At 41.0% G+C, this 7,181-nt stretch overlaps 1 pseudogene; it reads right to left on the bottom strand.

Moving 5' to 3' along the window:
- Positions 1-3,815: 3,815 nt before the first annotated feature.
- LOC131687188 (serine--tRNA ligase, cytoplasmic-like) lies at positions 3,816-6,388 on the bottom strand (annotated as a pseudogene).
- Between the last annotated feature and the right edge of the window lie 793 nt (positions 6,389-7,181).

Here is a 7,181-nt window from a genome sequence, read left to right as displayed (position 1 = left end):
GTTTTCAACGAAAACTGGTTTTCATCCAAGTAAAGAAATTGACCGTTAAAATTTTATTTGGAAATCTTGTTGGTTTCTGCATCACTTCTTTCAGAATACTTACTCAAAAGCAACACTCAATTCCGAGTCCTGGATCTTGAAGACAAATGACATCATTTTTTTCATAATTCGAGCATGTGGCGGAAATACATCTAGGCATAAACACAGAGAACAGACATCAATGATCGAACAAAAATATTTAAAAAACGTGTGTAAGCATTTGAATTAATATACTAAAAACACTAGCACCGCCACACCAACCTATCCCAACTATCCGTCAAATCGATTCCGGAACCGGTTCGAAATCCTGGATGGATTCTGCATGGAATCTAGCTCAAAGAAAACAACCGATTCCGACTCTATCGGTTGATGCATTTGAGCTGGAATTCATGCTGGAAGTCCGAATCGGTTCCGGACCAGTTTGACTGCCCTCTAAGAACGGTTGGTTTCAAAATCGTCCAATGAAGGACGTTCGTTGGACCAATTTGGACAACGTCCAAAAAACCGTTCAACGAACGTCCATCATTGGACCCGTGTTGAACGAATTTGAAACAATTTTTTGGACGTCTCAGTGGGTGGGTAGAGGAATAACCGCTGTCAATTCTGTCGCACTCAGCCACAAAAAACATGACGACTGTAGCGCACCTGGTTTAGATATCCAAACTACCTTCGAAACCGTTAGAGATTTTACACAAGTTGAATGCTGAAGATGGACGTCTGTTCTCTGTGGCATAAATGTCAAATGGTCCTACCCAGCTAAACCCATTCCAAAACGGACAGTTCGGATTTCTGAATGGATTCCTACTCAAATGCAACAATCGGTTCTGACTCATTCGGTCTCGGAATCGGTTGTTGCATTTGAGCTGGAACCAGAGAAGAGAAGTACCACTTAGAACAAAAAAAAAATCACGAAAGTTCTCACAAAAGCGAATCGGATTTGTTGCTGGTTTTCCTTGCTTTGATGTGAGAGTGCACCCGTATGACGTTTCAACTAGTATAAATTTTAAGACTGGCTCGTATAAATCGTTCCAGGCAGTACGGTCGAGCTTCGCTAAAGCGTACAGTAAATAACAGAAAATGTATTATTGCATTTCGTATCATAGATTTTACTTTTCTGATTGATATTATGCTTATTGCTGTATATTATCATTGAACGCTCGTTTTCTAAAACGACATTTTCTGTTATTTTTGCGGGGCGTCCAAACAATCATCCAGTTTCAACGGAATGTTCTCTAATTACCTGGTCCAACGGGAATGCTTTTATTAATTTGGCACATTGAAGAGTAACTCGTAAGGAACCTTTACTAAGCAACACATGATTGCAGAGCCCTCTTTCTAAGTAGTGGAACGTGATCTTCCGCATGGATGGTGGATTTTTCCATTTGTCATAATTTGTCGTCAAAATATTACTTGTGATAATTAAGCCACAGAGAACAGACGTCCATCTTCAGCATTCAACTTGTGTAAAATCTCTAACGGTTTCGAAGGTAGTTTGGATATCTAAACCAGGTGCGCTACAGTCGTCATGTTTTTTTGTGGCTGAGTGCGACAGAATTGACAGCGGTTATTCCTCTACCCAGTCAAACTGGTCCGGAACCGATTCGGACTTCCAGCATGAATTCCAGCTCAAATGCATCAACCGATAGAGTCGGAATCGGTTGTTTTCTTTGAGCTAGATTCCATGCAGAATCCATCCAGGATTTCGAACCGGTTCCGGAATCGATTTGACGGATAGTTGGGATAGGTTGGTGTGGCGGTGCTAGTGTTTTTAGTATATTAATTCAAATGCTTACACACGTTTTTTAAATATTTTTGTTCGATCATGGATGTCTGTTCTCTGTGATTAAGCTGAAGAAGTAAACTTTTTTTGAATTCCAATCCAATGCAGTGAAAGCTAATGTAAGTACTTAAAGTCACAAGAGCACTTAGCACATAGAGACCATTCATAAATTACGTAACGCAAAAATTGCCCAAAATTGACTCCCCCCTCCCCCCATGTAACAAATTGTCACAAATTTCTCCATCCCCCCCCCTCCCCTATTACGTAACAAATTCCCAGAAATTTTCTTTTCTTCGGTGAAAACATGTTACGTAACGATCTAGCTAACTCCCCCTCCCCCCTATGTCACAACTTGTTGTACCACCTCCCCCCCCCCCCCTAAAAGCGTTACGTAATTTATGAATGGTCCCATATTAGGCAATCCAATGGAAGATTTTGTCGTGACAATTCAATTTTGTTAAAAAATATTTGTAATTTTGCGAACAAGAAAATAAAAAAAGTTCGATCATACGTCAGCTGCATCAGAACAAATCGAAAACAGCATATGGCTTAATGACCCAATTAACGTATAAAATCTCGCCATCGTCCGAACAGCATTTGAGTTGTTTTCTCTAACAGTCTAACTATTTTTAATTTTTTTTTAGAAATTTTTTTTAACTTGGCTGCTGAGTAACTGATAAATAATAATTTTAACTTGGCTGCTGAGTAACTGATAAATTCTTGGTACGCAGATCTGAAAAGTGTGTAACAGCGTTGGCACAAGTACAGATTTATCTAGAAAGGTAAAGGTTTAGTTTCGAGTATTTTTGGTACAGATTCTGTACGATACGGATAACATATTTTTGTAAAAAAGTACAGATTTTTTTTAACATGACATATAAAATAATTTAACACTGCGATGAATACCAGTAAACAGGTTGTAAATGTTGAGTTAGACCGCTGACAGAGTGATGGCGAGAAACTGAACTGGAGCTAGCACTGACATTAGGATGCGGGATTCGAGAAACTTGCTTGCAGCAAATCAAAGGATTGATGTCACAGTACCGTACAGTACCGGGAGAAACTGGAAGTACTTCTCATTTTCTACTTCTAGTAGCAAACCGAATTAAAAATTAGCAAGTTTTTTTTTGTTCCTGTTTGCTACGGAGCAGCCAACGACACGACCTGACACTTAATGAAATTTTATGAAGAAAAATGGTCCGAGTCATTTACCGCCAGTTACCAGTATATTGAGTGACCCCTTTATTCGAGCGAAAAAAATTGTTTTCAGCAGCACTTTTTTGTTTATTAATTTTTAGTAGCTGCATAGCAACCATGTTATGTATACAAAATCAACTGCCTAGTTACTGGAAAACCTGAAAAAAGTTATCGGCATCGTAAGCACTCTCGTTCTTTTTCGCACAAGGAACCTGCAAAGGCTGTAAAAACGAGAAACGGCCATCCTTCAAAGTCTCCTTCACCCAAGATTCAACGCAACAAGGTAATGAGGTCAAAGTTCTCTATTTTATACATAAATTGAACCAAGGTAATTCAAATTCTAGAAGAAAGAACAATGAAGAAGAAAGAACGTCGCTCTCGTTCCGTTAGCCGGGGAAGCAGATATTGTTCTAGACATCGTACTCCGGATATCGGTAGGAATGGCAGTTCCTCGTCGCCCAAGATCAATGCGTCGCTGAGTTGAGATCACAAGACAGCTAGCTTGCCGCAACTGAACGAACAGTTGGACGAGTGATCCCAGACGACCAACTTTCTCTCAGCGGGTCACAAAAGGCTGACACAGATATAGCAGCACTTTACAAGTATAAAACTCTACCGCTACGAACCACAGATGAAAAATATAAGCGGATTAGCAACAGTGAATGTTGTAACTGATCTGTTTAAGAATTTTCGAAAATTCCGCAGTGTAAGCACGATTATTCCGACATGTAACATTTTTCGTTGTTGGGGCTCATTCATTCTAGCTGAGCTAGGAAGCTCAAGATAAGTTTCCCTCCAGGTTCGCGTAAGGCGTTTATCTTTCGGTCGTTCTAAAATGACAAGGAATAATTAACATTGGATGCTCCAAATTTGTATTTTATTCGAATTGTGAAGACAAATTAAAACAGTTTAAAAGGTTGTGAAATACACGAAGGAACTAATCATGTTCAAATTTCATTTTCGACCTTATAGATGTACATTGGGGAAAAATTCTTCAATGTTGATTGGTAACGATTTGCTTTTTTGGAAACTTAGGTAGCAGTACTATAATTTATGCTTTTCCTATCCTCTTTAGCTTGAGTGGCAACTTCTACCTCGGTAAATGTTGGATTCACAAAAGGAATCGTTTCGCAGTACTTTTCCGGCTTATACTTCTTCAATGGTTCCGGAACCTGTACGAACTAAAAATAATATATGTCAGTTGCCCTTACCATGGTTTTAAAACATGTTGATTGATACCTTGACACCAGTTTCGGTTTGATGAATTACGAGTATTGAGCACACTCGAGTAGTTGCACATATCCTTGCGTTAAGAATGTGAACGAAATCGACCAAGACCATTTTCCTCGCTTCCGATAGCCTTCTAGCTTGATAATCTAGTTGGTGCAGAAAATTAACTGCCTATATGCGCCGGAATCAGAAAACCAAGGCTCCAAGTTGTTTTTTAAGCAGCATCATTCGGAGTTTCGATATAGTATGCCGCTCCGCATCACCGCGTTATCTCCTAGGATTTATTTTAATGAGGAGAAGTTCGTACAAAATATTCAACCTTCTCAAACTGATGTACTCGGAAGATACCATCGCGGCCATTTGAACCGACCTCCTGTCGGAAACAGGTTGTCGACAATCTAGCGTATTGGCAGCGAGGCTCCACTTCTCTCGGTGATACGTAGCGGTAGGTTACTCAGATGCAGGCATGCACAAGAACGGTGCTGCTCCGTGTCCTATTGCTGTGCACTGACGCATAATGTGTCAGCGTTAAATTCATTAGGGGCTCTTACACGCGCAATAAAAGTGTCATTACTAAGTAGTGTCATTACTGGAATTGTATGGGAATTCCATCATTACTCGCATTACACGTTCATTAAAAGTGACATTATTGCTCAGTAATGACATTACTAACGCCACGTGTACGGGGCCCTATTGAGCTAGTGCTTGCGCTGGTTTCCGATGAGCTAGAGTTAGCAAGTAGCACGAGCACCGAAAAGCCCTCGCTAGCACGGTGATAGCTAGCACGCTACACGGAGCTATAGCTCAGCTATACCAAAGCAGAATCAAAAAACAACGCGTTAGTGTGAGTAATGATGCCTGCATCGTTTTTTCAGCAACCTGTCGCACATTCACCAACGCATATTTCTTGCTTTGTCCTATTCTTTCGTTCCATAGCTTACACTATTGCGCCGCTCTAGCTCATCGGACAATCTTACCGTGCCAGCTCATTAGGGGCCCTTACACGAGCAATAAAAGTGTCATTACTAAGTAGTGTCATTACTGGAAATGTATGGGAATTCCATCATTACTCGCCTTACACGTTCATTAAAAGTGACATTACTGCTCAGTAATGACATTACTAACGCCTCGTGTACGGGGCCCTATTAGAGACCCTTACACGCGCAATAAAAGTGTCATTACTAAGTAGTGTCATTACTGGAATTGTATGGGAATTCCATCATTACTCGCCTTACACGTTCATTAAAAATGACATTACTGCTCAGTAATGACATTACTAACGCCTCGTGTACGGGGCCCTATTGAGTTAACTCGTGCTAGCTCACTGAGCTAGCTCACCAAGCTTGCTCGTGCCAGTTTACCGACCTGGCTCATGGCGCTAGCTTATCGTGCTAACTCGTTGTGCTAGCTCTTCGAATCCTACAGCTCGAGCACGAAGGTTAACTAGCACGAGCGGTGTCAGTGCTTATTGCTTTTGGTTCGTTCAAAGCGGCCGCTCAGCTCGTGTTAGGCTCTCATGCTGTGCTTCATGCATCCCTGCTCAGATGTTGCGGTTAGATACTTTTCATCAGTACTGCCTGCTTCCTTCTTTTCACTACCTTTTCCGACGACCTTATGTAGTTCCTCGTCAAACTGTGAAAGCTTGACTATTTCTTGCATTAGTTCCTTGCCCAAAAAAGTGTAAAGCGGTGTATAGTCTTTTGAATATAAGGTATGCAAAGCATGCATAATCAGGGCTTGTTCCAAGAAGACAGCACGAACCGTCTCCTTCCGTCTGAAATTATAACACCTTTTTCTCCGTTAATAACTATGTGATCAAGATACTATTTCAACCTTTACTCACAATCGCCGTACGTTCTCGACCTTATCTTTGCCCTCATCAGTGCTGTCGGGCACATTTTCGTGCAGATTCCCACTTCGTTTTTTCCTTTCCGCTTCACAAATCGTATTCCCGTTATCTGTTACAGATTAGTCGGTTAATCCATGTCCAATTTTTATCGGACTTATAGTAATTTTTTGGATCTGCAACGAGAACAAACCGTTTCGAATACTTTCCGGTGCCAATTCGTCCGCAGCTACTTGCGGCTCTTTTTCATCATTTTTTTCTTTGCTGCAGAAATTTTTCAACTTAATTATCCACATTGAACCGATACTTGCGATATCCTCCGTACTGTTCGCCGATTGTACCAAGGCAACGTCATTAAAGCAACGCTCCTGGTTTGCGCGAACATTGGCCGGATCATGACCCTTTTCGGCGCGGAACAGATCTATACCATTTTGTCACACTGAACAACTATTACATACCACTTGATACGACGCTAGAAAGGATGTTGAAATTGGAACACGTCCCAATTTTAATTGAACAAAATGAAATACCTTGTTGTACATTCGAAACCTTTTTGTAAGTATGACGAAATAAACAAGCGTAACCAGGGATTGCAACAGTACCCTCTAAGAACGGTTGGTTTCAAAATCGTCCAATGAAGGACGTTCGTTGGACCAATTTGGACAACGTCCAAATAACCGTTCAACGAACGTCCATCATTGGACCCGTGTTGAACGATTTTGAAACAATTTTTTGGACGTCTCAGTGGGTAACTATAAAAGTTTTTAGGAAAAAATAATGACAGATTCATCAGTGTTGCAGGTTTCATATTTTTTTAATCAACTATCAAATTTGACAGTACCAGTTACCTGAGTCACTGAGGGGTAGTCATATTTGTGATGCAGTTTCGGAATAGCAGTGTCTCGTCGTGTCGTTGGAGCAGCTAGCAGCAAGAAGCGTGTATTGAAACAAACCTAATGAAAGCCGAGTGGATCTGCGCGGATTGCTTGCGTTTATTGTAATAGGCCGCTTGCAGAGTGGCGGCGAGAAACTGTGTAGGGGCTGGTACTGACAGTAGGATGCGAGATGCTAGAAACCTGCTTGCAGCCT

The sequence above is a fragment of the Topomyia yanbarensis genome, chromosome 3 (genome assembly GCF_030247195.1).
Source record: "Topomyia yanbarensis strain Yona2022 chromosome 3, ASM3024719v1, whole genome shotgun sequence".
Classification (NCBI taxonomy): Eukaryota; Metazoa; Arthropoda; class Insecta; order Diptera; family Culicidae; genus Topomyia; species Topomyia yanbarensis.
The sequence above is the reverse complement of the archived record's forward strand: the minus strand, read 5'-3'. Positions and strand labels throughout refer to the sequence as shown.